This window comes from Giraffa tippelskirchi, chromosome 2 (assembly GCF_054371585.1).
Source record: "Giraffa tippelskirchi isolate mGirTip1 chromosome 2, T2T-mGirTip1v1.2.pri, whole genome shotgun sequence".
Taxonomy (NCBI): domain Eukaryota; kingdom Metazoa; phylum Chordata; class Mammalia; order Artiodactyla; family Giraffidae; genus Giraffa; species Giraffa tippelskirchi.
Genome location: NC_137276.1, coordinates 117,914,676 through 117,932,252, shown reverse-complemented (window position 1 = coordinate 117,932,252; position 17,577 = coordinate 117,914,676). Strand labels below are relative to the sequence as shown.

The 17,577-nt window shown below is 43.3% G+C and overlaps 1 long non-coding RNA gene across 1 annotated transcript in view; it reads right to left on the bottom strand.

Annotated features, from left to right (window-relative positions):
• Positions 1–5,987: 5,987 nt before the first annotated feature.
• The window catches only part of LOC145538413 (uncharacterized), a 75,971-nt gene continuing 64,381 nt past the window's right edge, over positions 5,988–17,577 (bottom strand). The window contains exons 2-3 of the long non-coding RNA XR_014076838.1: positions 8,365–8,471; positions 5,988–6,310 (exon numbers count right to left, since the gene is read on the bottom strand). This is a non-coding gene — a long non-coding RNA (uncharacterized LOC145538413). The remainder of the gene's footprint in view (positions 6,311–8,364; positions 8,472–17,577) is intronic.

Below are 17,577 nucleotides of genomic sequence, written 5' to 3'. Positions count from 1 at the left end.
AGGGAACACATCAGCCTCTTTCCTTTACTACTTCAAACACATTTGATAGACAACTTGATAGACAACCTCTTCTCTCAGTATTTTTAAATATGATATACAATTCCCTCATTTGCAAATAGCCTAAAGTATCAATTGGACTAATGATGGATGATAGCCTGAGTGGATCAAATATTTTAAGATCTATTTGAATTCAATGGATATTTCCACATGGATAGGTTTGCATTTTATGCCACAATGACTGGAAAATTGAGTGAATGATAAATTTGAACATCAGATGAATAACAATAAACCAGGTCAAGCAACCTCAATTCTGTGTTACTGTCACCTTCACTAAACCCAGCTGGAAAGTGAAGAAGGCCTGGGGTCTGCTTTAGTCCCAAAGTTGAATCTAGTTTTATGTCTTGTTTCGTGTGCACATATGTACACAACACATACACCTATTCCCTTTATCAGGTGCTCAATCAATATAGATACATTGAATGGATCTTAGAGAGTTATCAAGCAGATCTATGTCTGATGAATAAGTCACACAGTAACTGCACTTCATTAAAAAAAAATCCAAGAGCTAATCTTTAAAGTGCCAGGTATTTATAGAACATTCTGACATGAGCTATGGTGATTTTTTTTTAAAGCATAGTTTTTGACCTTAAGGATTTTATAGCTACATCAGCCAGGGTTGAACCATAGGCAGAAGCAGTAGGATAGTTAGATAGATAGGTGATAGATGTTGGTCAGACAGATGGATGGACAGACAGATAGATAGAGGGATCCATGAATCTAATACTAGGAATTGGCTCTTGCAATTGTTGGGGCTGGTTGTGTGTGTGTGTGTGTGTGTGTGTGTGTGTATGCTGTGCGCACAGTTGTGTTCAGCTCTTTGTGACCCCATGGATTGTAGCCCTCCAGGCTCTTCTGTCCATGGAATTCTCCAGGCAAGAATACTGGAGTGGGTTGCCATTTCCTATTCCAGGGGATCTCCTCGACCCAGCGAACAAACCTGGTTCTCCTGTGCTGGCAGGCAGATTCTTCATCACTGCACCACCAGGGAAGTGGTTAAGCAGATCTAAAGTCTATTGAGGCAGGCTGTCAGGAAGAGAAGATTAGGAGCAGCTGGAACCCCACAAGCATGGGCTGAAACTAGTGTCCAAAGGGAGGAATCTCTTCAACTGATTAAGTAAGGGCCTCCTAGGGTAATTTCCCTAATTTAAAGTCAGTTGATAAAGACTTCGATAATATCCTCAAAGTCCCTTCATAGCACTAGATACATGTTTGGTCAAATACCTGGGGGAAGGGTGTGTATGCTACAAAAATCCTGCAGCTCCCTTTCCCCAGCCCTCAGGAGAGAGTGTCTCCTTCAGCCCAGCCTCTCACATACTTGAAAGAGAATTCTTGGGCATGTAATTTAGCCTGGTCAAGTGGACACAACCACAAAACCAACATAACAGCATACTTCAAAAAAACACACAAAAAGAACAAAACATGAACACCCAAAATAAGGCCATGGGCCTACCAAAATAAACAGGGTCTGAAGCAGGCACTCCGACAAGTCCACCTGTGGTCTCATTTTCTCTGGCCTTAAAGGAACAGAGGTCCCTCAGTTTGGCTGAAATGAGGGATGGAAGAGTCACAGAGCTGGCCACACTCAGAAGGCAACAGGCTCACCTAACTCCAGCTTCACCATCTGGGATCCTTGCCGATGGGGAGCAGACGCTTGTCATTTTGTACAATAACAACCATAAGCTATATAGAGAAACATATTGAAAATGTCCACAATGGCTCCTCAGGGCATGGTGAGACCTATCAAGCATGAAGTTTTCTCAGCAAACTGCATCTCTTCACGGTTGGAGCATGTCTGTTTAGATTTTTGTGCCAGGCCAGGGACAGAGTGTTTTTCTTCTGCGAATTGGCCCCTGCTGTTGATAACAATGGCTGTTGAAACTTGTCTGATGCTGAAACATGAATCCAAAGATGCGCCCTGGCTGCCAGGGGCTTGGTCACATCCGCTCTTACTGCAGGGTTGAAGGGAAATGGCAGTACCGCATTCTTTGTCATTAAACACTCTCTCAGGCCACAGAGTTCCAAGAAAACACTTTTAAAACAAGGAGGGTGGGGGGGAAACCACAGCTCTCCCTGCCCAAGGTAGTTATTTCTTAGCACACACTGTGTGCTTGGTGAGAAAGCATGGGGGCATTACTGCTCTGCCCGCTTGCAAGTTTTTGGAGCTCACCCTGATCGAATTAAGTGTCTGTTTACCCTTAGGCCTGGCACTTTCTCTGGATGAGGCAACAGCTGCAACACTGCAAGAAGCCACATGAAGGGCAAAATATTTGTTGGTTGCAGCTATTTTCAGCCTTGCCAGAGTAAACAATGATGGGCTTAGCCCTATTGGCTCATATAAAACATGTATCTTGAAAGGTGCTAGCCTACACGTGTCATGGCCCATGGTCTGAGACAGTGCTGTGGGCTTGCTGGAGAATACCGGTTGGGAGAAGGTGCTGGAGCCTGACCTTCTCCATTTGAATCAGATGGGCTGGAGACAGATTGCAGGTTTGGTCCTGTTTAGGTAGTGTTCAAAGCAGTGTCATCAGTCTTACAGTGTATGTGCTTTTCCAGTGACAAGGATGGGGAGGGGTCTAGAGACCATTATATTTTCCCCACAAGGATGTGTGAAAATGAAGAGAAAATCAAGAAGGAACACATTGTAAACTCTTAATCTGAGCGAACTCTGGGAGATAGTGAAGGACATGGGAGCCTGGCATGCTGCAGTTTATGAGGTCACAAAGAGCCGGACATAACTTAGTGACAGAACAACAACAAATTGCTTCAGTTCAGTTCAGTTCAGTCGCTCAGTCATGTCCGACTCTTTGCGACCTCATGAATCGCAGCATGCCAGGCCTCCCGGTCTGTCACCAACTCCCAGAGTTTACCCAAACTCATGTCCATTGAGTCAGTGATGCCATCTCATCCTCTGTCATCCCCTTCTTCTCCTGCCCCCAATCCTTCCCAACATCAGGGTCAACTCTTCACATGAGGTGGCCAAAGTATTGGAGTTTCAGCTTCAAATCAGTCCTTCCAATGAACACCCAGGACTGATCTCCTTTAGGATGGACTGGTTGGATCTCCTTGAAGTCCAGGGGATTCTCAAGAGTCTTCTCCAACACCACAGTTGAAAAGCATCAATTCTTCGGTGCTCAGCTTTCTTCACAGTCCAACTCTCACATCCATACATGACTACTGGAAAAACCATAGCCTTGACTAGACGGACCTTGGTTGCCAAAGTAATGTCTCTGCTTTTTAATATGCTGTCTAGGTTGGTCATAACTTTCCTTCCAAGGAGTAAGCATCTTTTAATTTCATGGCTGCAATCACCATCTGCAGTGATTTTGGAGCCCCCAAAAATAAAGTCTGACACTGTTTCCACTGTTTCCCCATCTATTTCCCATGAAATGATGGGATCAGATGCCATGATCTTAGTTTTCTGAATGTTGAGCTTTAAGCCAACTTTTTCACCCTCCTCTCTCACTTTCATCAAGAGGCTTTTTAGCTCTTTACTTTCTGCCATAAAGGTGGTGCCATCTGCATATCTGAGGTTATTGATATTTCTCCTGGCAATCTTGATTCCAGCTTGTGCTTCTTCCAGCCCAGCGTTTCTCATGATGTACTCTGCATATAAGTTAAATAAGCAGGGTGACAATATACAGCCTCGACGTACTCCTTTTCCTATTTGGAACCAGTGTGTTGTTCCATGTCCAGTTCCAACTATTGCTTCCTGACATGGATACAGGTTTCTCAAGAGGCAGGTCAGGTGGTCTGGTATTCCCATCTCTTTCAGAATTTTCCACAGTTTATTGTGATCCACACAGTCAAAGGCTTTGGCATAGTCAATAAAGCAGAAATAGATGTTTTTCTGGAACTCTCTTGTTTTTTCAATGATCCAGCAGATGTTGGCAATTTGATCTCTGGTTCCTCTGCCTTTTCTAAAACCAGCTTGAACATCTGGAAGTTCAAGTATTGCTGAAGCCTGGCTTGGAGAATTTTGAGCATTACTTTACTAACAATCTGCTTAGGTAGGTTCAAAGAAACTACAGATTTAACCTGGAGAAGAGGCAACATTAGAGAGAGACTCACTCACAGTTTTGGACCATTTGGGGAGTCTTCCATCCACTCTGAGTGTGGTTGCAGGAAAGTAGGTTGCAAGTCAATATAAGGAAGGATTTTCAAACCTATGGTGAGTTCTCACCCTTGCCTCTGTCTCCATCACTAATGCAGCTCCCATGGCAATGGCTTGTTAAGGCAGTTTCATGGGAGGTTGGACCAGCCTGGTTTTGGGGTACCTTCCAAGTCAAGCTTCACATCAGTGTGAATCAAGTAAAAAAAAGCTGGCTGATTGGAATGTAGATCACAAATTCATCCCATAGTTATCCATTCCACATATGATTGACCAATCAGTGTCATGAAGGAGATTTAGAGGTGTCATGTCAAGGTTTTTTAAAAAAATTAATTTACTTATTTTAATTGGAGGCTAATTACTTTACAATATCGTGGTGGTTTTTGCCATACATTGACATGAATCAGCACCCCTGTCCCAAAAGCCCCTCCCACCTCCCTCCCCATCCCATCCCTCTGGGTCGTCCCAGTGCACTGGCTTTGAGTGCCCTGTTTCATGCATTGAACTTGGGCTGGTGATCTATTTCACATATGGTAATGTACATGTTTCAATGCTATTATCTCAAATCATTGCACCCTCTCCTCCTCCCACAGAGTCCAAAAGTCTGTTCTTTACATCTGTGCCTCTTTTGCTGTCTTGAATATAGGGTCATAGTTACCATCTTTCTTTATTTTTATTTTTTAAAAATTTATTTATTTATCCACTTCTTACTTTACAATATTGTATTAATTTTGCCATACATTGACATGAATCCACCATGGGTGTACACGTGTTCCCCTTCCAGGACCCCCCTCCCACCTCCCTCCCCATCCCATCCCTCTGGGTCATCCTGGTGCACCAGCCCCGAGCACCCTGTATCATGCATTGAACCTGGACTGGTGATCTGTTTCACATATGACAATTTACATGCTTCAGTGCCATTCTCCCATATCATCCCACCTTCGCCCTCTCCCATAGAGTCCAAAATACAGTTCTATACATCTATGTCTCTTTTGCTGTCTCGCATACAGGGTTATCTTTACCGATTTACTAAATTCCATATATATGCGTTAATATACTGTATTGGTGTTTTTCTTTGACTTACTTCACTTTGTATAATAGGCTCCAGTTTCATCCACCTCATTAGAGCTGACTCAAATGCGTTCTTTTTTTTTATAGCTGAGTAGTATTCCATTGAGTATATGTACCACAACTTTCTTATCCATTCGTCTGCCGATGGATATCTAGGTTGCTTCCATGTCCTGGCTATTATAAGCAGTGCTGCAATGAACATTGGGATACACGTGTCTCTTTCAATTCTGGTTTCCTCAGTGTGTTTGCCCAGCAGTGAGATTTCTGTATCATGTGGCAGCTCTAGTTCCAGTTTTTTAAGGAATCTCCACACTCTTCTCCATAGTGGGTGTACTAGTTTTCATTCTCACCAACAGTGTAAGAGGGTTCCCTTTTCTCCACACCCGCGCCAGCATTTATTGTTTGTAGACTTTTTGATGGCAGCCATTCTGACCAGCGCATGTCAAGGTGTTTTGACTTCTCTCAAATGGTTCTTGTCACGCTAATAGTAAGCTAGTTAACAAATGTCACTGTGGTGTAAGTTTTGTGTTTGTGTGCTCAGTTGCTCAGTTGTATCCGACTCTGCGACCCCGTGGACTGTAGCCCACCAGGCTCCTCTGTCCCTGGAACTTTTCAGGCAAGAATACTGGAGTGGGTTGCCATTTCCTTCTCCAGGGGATCTTCCCAACCCAGGGCCTGAACCTGCATCTCTTGCATCTCCTGCATGGTGTGAGTTAAAATCGCAAAATAATACCCATGGGGTTTTCAGTCAAAGGTCCAAAATAATTTTATTAATTGGATGGGTTTGAAGCTAACAGGATAATGAAAATAGAACCCTGTAAAGAGTTAGGAGGGCTTTTACATCCCATCATCAAGAGAAATCATGACAGGAAAGCACTAGAGAGACAGTAGTCACAGTGACTGACAGGTCGTCTGTATCGCGTCAGCCTGCCTTATCTTTTCCATAATTGGGAAGCCTAATGCAATAGGGTAAGTGGGTAGAGCTGCAATTTTTAGGACCAGTCCAACCCCAGGCTCGGTCATAGGCTAGTGAGTCACCAACCATGAGAGACTCTGGGTCAGTGTCCATATCTGCAAAATAGGAATGATGCCAGATAACGAAGGGAAAAGGAAGCAACACACACATCACACAGCCAGGCCATCAGGAGGCACTTACTAAACATCGGTTTCTTTCTACTCTCTTTTTTATAGCATATATGTTCCTGCCTACTGCTATTTTCTCAGGAAATCAAAGTGGAAGATTGTGATGGCTCTGTCTGACCCCCAGAGCACCCCTTCCTCATTGCTTGTTAGGGCTCTGCGAGAAGCGTGGGCAAGACAGACACATCAAGCACTTCAGCTGCACACCCACGGGAGAGACAGGCACGAGGCCGTCTTTGGATACCCATGGCTTATGTAATTGTGACAGACATGCATCGTTTACACTCACACATATCTTGCATTCAGTTTAGAAGGGGTTGCTTTAACTTTGGAGAAGGCAATGGCACCCCACTCCAGTACTCTTGCCTGGAAAATCCCATGGACGGAGGAGCCTGGTAGGCCACAGTCCATGGGGTCGCTAAGAGTCGGACACGACTGAGCGACTTCACTTTCACTTTTCCCTTTCATGCACTGGAGAAGGAAACGGCAACCCATTCCAGTATTCTTGCCTGGAGAATCCCAGGGACGGCGGAGCTTGGTGGGCTGCCGTCTATGGGGTCGCACAGAGTTGGACACGACTGAAGCGACTTAGCAGCAGCAGCAGCAGCAGCTTTAACTTTTGTAAAATTATTACACAGGTAAAACATACACTTGGATAAAAAAATTTTAAACTGCCAAAAAGCAAACAGGATGAAGTAAAATTCACCTATAATTACACCACCCAGAGAGAATTATTTTTAATATTAAGTAGGTATCCTTTGACATATATATGTATAAATAGAAATATACATAGACATGTATGTAAGCAAGTATATAATAATATCTGCAGTTGAATTCGGAGAAGGCAATGGCAACCCACTCCAGTGTTCTTGCCTGGAGAATCCCAGGGACGGGGGAGCCTGGTGGGCTGCCGTCTATGGGGTCGCACAGAGTCGGCCACGACTGAAGTGACTTAGCAGCAGCAGCAGCAGTTGAATTATACATGTATCTGATATGTATTCTGACTTAAAAACTCTGCCTCTGGGAAAACGCAATCTTAATGACCCATTCACCTATTCTCTTTCCGTGCACATGTGCATGCTAAAGTGCTTCAGCTGTGTCCAACTCTTTGTGACTCCATGGACTGTAGCCCACCAGGCTCCTCTGTCCATGGTATTCTCCAGGCAAGAATACTGAAGTGGGTTTCCATGCTTTTCTCCAATGCTCTCTCCATTAAGTGCCAAATCTGAGTGATAATTTTCAATAGGGAGAAAAGAGAAAAATTACTATATGTCCTTTCCACAGCCCAAGGTATCTCTTTCCCCTTTCTTTTTATTGGCCAAGCTGTAGGAGGGCTAGAACTTTTGGATCTAGAAATAGTGGGAAGGAGGCTTCCAGTCAACAGTTTGTGGTCTTCTTATTCCAGGAACTTCCTTCCTGACTCTCGATAAAGACAGAACAGAATTTCAGTGTTCAGTAGGAGTGTTTAAGAACATATGAGAGCCTCAAATGAGATGGTTTGGGGTATTATGTAGAATCAGGGGACCATCTGCCTCTAAATACACTGCAATGCTTGACAACAAGGAACAACCATTTACAAGATGGATAGACAAATAAAATATGACAACATGGACAAAGCCCGGTGCACTAGATGAAAAATGCCGCCAGAGATAAATAAGACAGCTTGATGCATGTCCCTTGTATTCTAGCCATAAAAATGGACGTTAGTGACCAGAATGCTCAACTGTTCATATTTGTGCCTAATGATATGATGGCATATGGGCATATATCCTGTGAGATGAATATTTTATATACTTAACCTTATTAAAACAGCTTGGGTTAGTAGATTCCTTCAGGCAGTTTTAAAGCACTATTCTACATCCAGGAAGGAAATATCTTCTGGCTATTGTGTGAGCAGATGGGAAATGCTGAGAAAATCTGGAGATTAGACAGCTTGGCAACTGTGGTACCATATTAAATTGGTTTATACAGCGATGGATACTCACAATAAAATAGCAAGGTGTTTTCTGTTGTTGCCAGAATCTGCTTTCCTGGTATTTCAATTATAAAAGGAGGTACAAATACGCTGTAGATTTGTCTTCGGGTGTGTGCTCTAAAGGGAGAGAAAGAAAAGGGAACGCAAGAGTTCTCACCTAATTCTAGGTCATCTTTGCTCTGCTTACAAGTCATCCTTCCATCTGCCTTATAATGCCTAGTCTTCCTGATACTTTTACTCAAGAAGTGGTTGTGTATCCATCATTCAACTTCAGAAACCATCATTTAATTTTTATTAATTATTAAAAGGACAGGACCATGCCATTATTAAAGAACTGCTTTAGAACAAATTTATCCACTTCTAGAACACACTTCCAGTGGACTTCTTATGTTTAACCATCTAATCAGAGATTGCTAAGTCACCTCAGTCGTGTCCAACTCTGTGCGACCCCACAGATGGCAGCCCAGCAGGCTTCGCCGTTCCTGGGATTCTCCAGGCAAGAATACGGTAGTGGATTGCCATTTCCTTCTCCAATGCATGAAAGTGAAAAGTGGAAGTGAAGTTGCTCAGTCGTGTCTGACTCTTAGCGACCCCATGGACTGCAGCCTACCAGGCTCCTCCATCCATGGGATTTTCCAGGCAAGAGGACTGGAGTGGGGTGCCATTGCCTTCTCCCAATCAGAGATTAAAGGTATCAAAAGTTGCTGATGATGTCAAATATGATCAATATCATTATATTCCATTTCAAAGGTTAACCTTAGATGGGAGACACGTACTCTCTTCAAGACATTTCGTTGAGCAGAAAATTTCAATCAGTACATTGATCGGTCTACCTTTGTATCAAGCCGTTAACTTAGCTAACCTTCAAAGTCATCATCCAGTCTGCTTTGAGAAGATGCTTGCAAACCCTATAGAGATCCTGCCAGCTTAGGTCTGGGTCTCCATCCCATGGTTCTGCAATTATCCCCTCCCCGATGACTGCAGCCAGGCTATCCTCACTAGCAGGCTCAGCAATGTACTTTGTCCCTAGAAGCAATTTTGGTTTGAGAGAAGAAGTATTTGGCCAGTTTTCTAATGTGATATTCTAAAAAGATAGATATGTAGATAAATAGATAATTGATAGACAGATTATATATATATATGATACAAAGATAGATAGATGATGTTGTCATTGTTTAGTCACTCAGTCAGTCATGCCTGAATCTTTTGCGACCCTGTTATTAGATAGATAATAGATGATAGAGAGAGACAGATGATAGATAGTAGATAGATAGACAATAGATGATAGATAGAGAAGATAGAAAGATAGAGGATAGGTAGATAGATAGGGAGATAGTGATAATAGATAGATACACAGATAGGAAGATAGACAGATGGATATAGATAGGTAGATAGGTAAGGATATGTGTGTATGTACAGCTTGCTGCTTGCTGCTAGTTTGAACAGATGTTGCGGTACCCCAGGTGCACTAACCAAGCTTCCCTCTTAGCCTTACTTGTAGGTGCTAGTCTAGGACTCAGTGCCCTGCTAGTTCTGGGTGTCTACTTGGATCTCATTAGGTATTCCCCTGGGACCAGATCTTGCAGCCTGTTGACTGTCCTATGTACTGACTACCAACCAGGAAACTTCCAGTACTGCACACCAGAGCACCTTGCTTTTATGAGCACTTCTTATGAAGAGACTCTGGCGTCTTGGCTGGAAACCATCTGCACCTTGTGTTCACAGTGATCACTGCCAGCGGTACCACATGGACAGTCTGTCTTTCCCGTCAGACCACCACTGTGCTCAGCTGGCTCCATTCATCTGAGTGCCCAGGTGGTCCTGGTTCCATTACTCAGCCATTTCCCACCTTCCACACTAGCATTTTAGAAAATATTACTACAAAGTCACTTGGAATAAGAGTTGCCAGATTTAGCAAATAAAAGTAGAGGATGCCCAGTTAAGTATGAATTTCAAGTAAACAATAAATTTGGGGACTTCACAAGGAGATCAAACCAGTCAATCCTAAAGGAAATCAGTCCTGAATATTCATTGAAAGGATTGATGTTGAAACTCCAATAATTTGGCCACCTGATGCAAAGAACTGACTCGCTGGAAAAGACCCTGATGCTGAGAAAGATTGAAGGCAGGAGGAGAAGGGGACGACAGAGGATGAGGTGATTGGATGGCATCACCAACTCGATGGACATGAGTCTGAGCAACCTCTGGGAGTTGGTGACAGACAGGGGAGCCTGGCATGCTGCAGTCCATGGGATCACAAAGAGTCGGACATGACTGAATGGCTGAACTGAACTGGTGGTCCAATGGATAAGAACCCCCTGTGCAATGCAGGTTGCGAGTTAGATCCCTGGTCAGAGAACTGAGATCCCACATGCTGTGGAGTGACTGAGCCCATATGCCACAACTACAGAGCCCAAGTGCCGCAACTAGTGAAGCCCACACACTCTGGAGCCTGTGTGCCGTGACTACTGAGCCCACAGCCACATCAAGAGAACTGGTGTGCTGCAATGAAAGATCCCACATGACACAATGGAGATACTGCGTGTTGCAACTAAGACCCAATGTAGCCAAATAAATAAATATATATTTTTTAAAAGGCATAAATTTTAGTGTAAATAAGTCCCATGCAATTCTAAAAAGTTCTTCATTGTTTATGTACAGTCCACATTTATCTGGGTGTCCTGTGGTTTACCTGGCAACCTTAATTCGAACGCCAGGTTGAATTCATAAATGCCTTTTGAAGATGGTAGTCTCTGAATCTGTCCTATTGCTAATGTTTTCTTGCTGAACTTGGCTCCACTGGTCTCCTCACAGCCTCCTACAAGAAGAACATGATCTGTCTGCCTGGTAGCCATTGTTACCTTGGGGGAGATATCCTGGTTCTTCAAAGCTAATCTTATTTTTGGACTTGTTCCTGGTCTTTGAAATTAACAAGGAACCATTGTCTGAACGAACCATTGTCCACAATAGTTTGAAGCTTCTTAGGGATCCCCTATGCTCAAGGAATTCCAACAATATCCCAGCTCTTTTGTTGTGTATCAGACTGTTGGAAAAAGTAACACTCCAGCTCTCTTTCCCACTTTGGACAAAATGTGAGCATGCTTTAGCTTCTCAATCTGAAACCCATCATGTCCTCCTCCCTTGCATTGATTTTTTTTTTCTGCCCCCACCTTTCCACTAGTCTCATCCCTGTTCTTTTGTCACTGTCAGTTCTGCAGGCAATTTATTTGCTGTCCTGCTTCTCCTAAGGACAATGGTTCTCAACTCTTTCTGCAAATTGTAATAACCCAGACAGATCTGAGAAAAGAGCCATGCCTGGTCCCCAGGACACTAGTAATTGGTGCAGAGTGAGACCCAGGCACTGATAGCTGTAAAGGCTCCCCAGGTGATTGTAACATGCAGTGGGATGTGGAACCCCTGCCACAGGGCATCCTTCCAGAATGAGGGCTCCCCGCTGCACTTGCAGCCCAGGTGTTGGGGCAGCCTGCTGATCCAGCACACCGCAGCTGCCACATTCACATTCGAGCATAATCACCCTCTCACATTCGAGCACAATCTCTCCCTCTCAATGCCATTACAAGTGTTTTCTGACGATATTGGCAAACATCCTCAAATCCATCACAATAGAACAAAAGCAGAAAATTATAGGATTACAATCCTGTAGCACTTTTCAGTAAAATCCTGTGCAATTTGGGTACACTTGTTCAAATTTTTAGTATCGACTAAACAATCCATCTACACTTTCAGTTCAAGACTGGGTTGCATAGTCGATACAGAATGGAAAAGAAAATACCTAATCCTATAGTAATCATTACATTCTAAATTGTATCCAATTACATATTAATTAAAATAAAATCTTCAGAGCTCCATTCACAGTTATATATTATACTATTTTCTATTTCATGCTCACTCACTTTCTTGCCATTTAAAATTATTTTTCTTCAAAATGGTTCACCAAAATTAATTTATGATTTCCTATTGTACAGGGGTCAGGGCCATTCCCATGGAAAAGAAATACAAAAAAAGCAAAATGGCTGTCTGAGGAGGCCTTACAAATAGCTGTGAAAAGAAGAGAAGCGAAAAGCAAAGAAGAAAAGGAAAGATATTCCCATTTGAATGCAGAATTCCAAAGAATAGCAAGGAGAGATAAGAAAGCCTTCCTCAGTTATTGGTGCAAAGAAATAGAGGAAAACAACAGAATGGGAAAGACTAGAGATCTCTTCAAGAAAATTAGAGATACCAAGGGAACATTTCATGCAAAGATGGTCTCAATAAAGGACAGAAATGGTATGGACCTAACAGAAGCAGAAGATATTAATAAGAAGTGCTAAGAATACACGGAAGAACTATACACAAAAGATCTTCATGAACCAGATAACCACAATGGTGTGATCACTCACCTAGAGCCAGACATCCTGGAATGTGAAGTCAAGTGGGCCTTAGAAAGCATCACTATGAAGAAAGCTAGTGGAGGTGGTGGAATTCCAGTTGAGCTATTTCAAATCCTAAAAGATGATGCTGTGAAAGTGCTGCACTCGATATGCCAGCAAATTTGGAGAACTCAGCAGTGGCCACAGGACTGGAAAAGGTCAGTTTTCATTCCAATCCCAAAGAAAGGCAATGCCAAAGAATGCTCAAACTACCACACAATTGCACTCATCTCACACGCTAGTAAAGTAATGCTCAAAATTCTCCAAGCCAGGCTTCAGCGATACACGAACCGTGAGCTTCCAGATGTTCAGCTGGTTTTAGAAAAGGGAGAGGAACCAGAGATCAAATTGCCAACATCTGCTGGATCATTGGAAAAGCAAGAGAGTTCCAGAAAAACATCTATTTCTGCTTTATTGACTATGCCAAAGCCTTTGACTGTGTGGATCACAATAAACTGTGGAAAATTCTGAAAGAGATGGGAATACCAGACCACCTGACCTGTCTCTTGAGAAACCTGTATGCAGGTCAGGAAGCAACAGTTAGAACTGGACATGGTACAACACACTGGTTCCAAATAGGAAAAGGAGTACGTCAAGGCTGTATATTGTCACCCTGCTTATTTAACTTATATGCAGAGTACATCATGAGAAACACTGGTCTGGATGAAGCACAAGCTGGAATCAAGATTGCTGGGAGAAATATCAATAACCTCAGATATGCAGATGACACCACCCTTATGGCAGAAAGTGAAGAGGAACTAAAGAGCCTCTTGATGAAGGTGAAAGAGGAGAGTGAAAATGTTGGCTTAAAGCTCAACATTCAGAAAACTAAGATCATAGCATCTGATCCCATCATTTCATGGGAAATAGATGGGGAAACAGTGCAAACAGTGTCAGACTTTATTTTTTGGGGGCTCCAAAATCACTGCAGTTGGTGACTGCAGCCATGAAATTAAAAGATGCTTACTCCTTGGAAGGAAACTTATGAACAACCTAGATAGCACATTAAAAAGCAGAGACATTACTTTGCCAACAAAGATCTGTCTAGTCAAGGCTATGATTTTTCCAGTGGTCATGTATGGATGTGAGAGTTGGACTGTGAAGAAAGCTGAGCACCGCAGAATTGATGCTTTTGAACTGTGGTGTTGGAGAAGACTCTTGGGGGTCCCTTGGACTGCAAGGAGATCCAACCAGTCCATCGTAAAGGAGATCAGTCCTGGGTGTTCGTTGAAAGGACTGATGTTGAAGCTGAAACTCCAATACTTTGCCCACCTCATGTGAAGAGTTGACTCATTGGAAAAGATCCTGATGCTGGAAAGGGTTGAGGGCAGGAGGAGAAGAGGGCAACAGAGGATGAGATGGCTGGATGGCATCACTGACTCGATGGACATGAGTTTGGGTAAACTCCGGGAGTTGGTTGATGGACAGGGAGGCCTGGCATGCTGTGGTTCATGGGGTAGCAAAGAGTCGGACATGACTGAGCGACTGAACTGAACTGAGGCTCGTTGATGTTTTCATCTACATGGAACATTTCTCTTCACACAGGCTCTTTTATAACTTTCAGTAGGCTCAAACAGCTATGGAAAGACATTCTCCTGTCTGTCCAGAAAGAAAGGCAGAGAAGATTCCTGGTGATAACCTGCTTTCAACCCAGGTGTTCCCCTGAGTCTCCTTACCAACCATGATTAGGAATGACTTTTTCCCTCTGTTATTCAAGTAGTAAGTCCCCAGTCTCATTCACTGCCTGTGTCAACTCTCCTTTTCTGCCTCGGAGGCTTGAAGGATTTCTGGGCAGCTGACTGCTGTATGATACTGATTTTCTTTACCAAATATCAGGGAAATATTGGAAGGAAGGAAGGAAAGGAGGGAGGGAGGAAGGGTTAGAGAAGGAAAGAAAGAAAGAAAGAAAGAAGAGGGGAAGGAAATTTCCTTAGCAAAACCTGACAATGAATAAAAAGCAGTAAAAATAAAATGCAGGTTTTAATGACACTTTTATATTCCAGTCCTAAAATTTTAGCATTTTTCAGAAGTGAGTTTGGGTTAAGATACCTAGAATTATCAATGTCCTCTATCTGAAACTTTAAAAACCTCTATCAGTTTCACTAAGCAAAGTAACGGCTCTTGAGACAAATTGGCCAAAAGCTGAAATTCCAGCACATCACACACGGTCTTTGCCATACAACTATAAATTCAAACCAGAAATGGGTATTATTCTATACTCACGTTTTCAAGCCAATGCATGGCATATAATAGATAATCAGTATTTTTTAATGAAGAAAGAAAAACTGGTTATATCTTACCATCACTGTTTCTTCCAATTCACCCTCTAGATGCTCAAAGACATCCTTCCAAGAGTTCCTCCTTTCTTAACCTGGTCACTTCCCAACTTAGATCCTCAGAGAATTTGTTGGATGCCCTTGTCCTTTTTCTTTCTGATTGTCCTCTAGAGAACACCTGCACCATTGCATGCAGCCCTACTAATGATTTCTGCTGTGTTCTGCAAGGCGTAGGATGCTAGCTAAGTCAGGGGAGTCAGACTCTGTTCTTTTGGCAATTTGGGATTTGAGAGGGGTTAAATCACTGTTTTTCTGGCCACCCTAACCTCCACAACCCATCCCAAGATTTTGAAGCCAAGTTTATTTCATGCCAGCCCTGCTGAGCTAGCAGGCCTGGTCTAGATTGTTGCTCTTAATCAAGAGGAAATGTTTTAAACTCCAGCCTTAGGTTTGAACTACCTGTAAACGAAGTCAGTTCTTTTGGAGAGTTTTAGAGTTCTCTTCATATCGCTTGCTTCTCCCCATAGACAAATCATCTGAGCCATAATTCTGCATGCTGCCTCGGAGATCACTCTGGTCTGCTTGACTCTCCCCTCCTGGTTTAGAATCTTTATTATCAAGGCGAGGTGAGGCTGTCAGGCGCTCAGGATTTTCTGCCTGCCTTGCTGATGGGTCTTCCCTCATAGCTTGGTAGGTAAAGAACCTGCCTGCAATGCAGGAGACCTGGGTTTAATTCCTGGGTCAGGAAGACCCCCTGGAGAAGGAAATGGCAACCCATTCCAGTATTCTTGCCTGGAGAATCCCATGGATAGAGAAGCCTGGCAGGCTGTAGTCCATGGGGTCTCAAGAGTTGGACATGACTTAATGACTAAACCACTACCTACTGATGGTAGAGTCCCATTCTCTGAGTATGGATTGGGTAGAGGAAGGTAGCTCCCAACCCCTCAACCACACTCACCAGGAATTTAAGCACTTCATCTTGGAGTTGGAGGAGATGATGTACGACAACCACCTGCCTCTCTGAGCAGCTGGTAATCCTTGATTGGAAGCTGAGGGAAGAGGGAAGATGTGTTTTTTTGGCCACAAGCTACTTGGAGTGGAAATTCTATCAAACTGAGCTGAGTTGGGGTGGGGGAGAAGGGAAAAATGGGTTGTTGTTTAAATTCCACAGCCTTTTGCTGTTCTCACTGAGTGCTAGTAGATTTCCTTGAATAAACATTGCTTTACTTGTTTCTTTACTTGTTCCCAGGTGGCTCAATGGGTAAAGAATCCTCCTGCAAGGTAGGAGATCCAGGAGACGCCAGTTGGATCCCTGGGTTGGGAAGATCCCCTGGAGGAGGGCATGACAACCCACTTCAGTATTCTTGCCTGGAGAATTCCATGGGCAGAGGAGCATGGCAGGCTATAGTCCACAGGGTTGCACAGAGTCGGACATGACTAAAGCAACTGAGCATGCACACGTGCTCTTAGGAAAGTTTTCAGAGGCTTTCAATGACTCGATGTTTTAAAAAAATAATGTTCACCAGTGTTACTCTTTTCCCTGAGGTAGGGGGGTGAGCCCACAGAACTCCTTAACCAGCCTTTCAGAAGCAGAACTCCCTGCCTGGAAGTTTTATTGCATCATGCCACATGGGTCACCGTCTCTGGCTCTGGATTCCTATTATGGATTTGATGCTCTGGAGAGATGTTTACATTCTATTAGCATTAGTTTCACCATGTCTATTTAGGGATAATATGAATCCTTGTTTTAAAGAGTTACCAAAGCAATGTAAAAATAATAACAGAATAAAAATACAGTGCCCAGTACCTCATGAACTGTTATTACATTTCTGTTCTAATCTTATAGGAAATGTGGAACTATGGATAGAGTTTAAACAGGGAAGTGTCAGGAGGAGACATGCATTTTAGAAGCATCACTCCCAGTAAGTAGGCCAGGTGATGAGAAAACCAAAATAAAGCATGACGGCTTGGACCGTCATGGAAACTGGAAATTGAGGAGGGAGACATGAAGGAGGAAGAGTTAACAGGACTTGGCGTCCAGAGAGATGCCAGGAGGAGGAAATGAGGGAAGGAGGTATGAGATGACTTCTGGGCATCTGACTTAGATGTGGATAGAAACTCTAGACCTCTTCTCATGAACCAAGTCTTACTGTTGCACAGCTGTGACCTTCAAGGCCTTGACTCCTAAAGAGCTGGTACAAACTTCAAATCTAGGTTCTTTATTTCCAGTTTCTAGACCTTAGCCCTCTTGGGCTGTTGCTGTTGTTTAGTGCATTGAAAGTAACTCAGTATCTACCTACTTACTAGAGAGACTAAAATAAAAATAACATCAAATGTTGAGGATATGGAGAAATTGCATGGATGTAAAATGGCTTCCCTGGTAGCTCAGCTGGTAAAGAATCTTCCTGCAATACAGGAGACCCTGGCTCAATTCCTGGGTTGGGAAGATCTCCTGGAGAAGGGATAGGCTACCCACTCCAGTATTGGGCTTCCTTGGTGGCTCAGACAGTAAAGAAT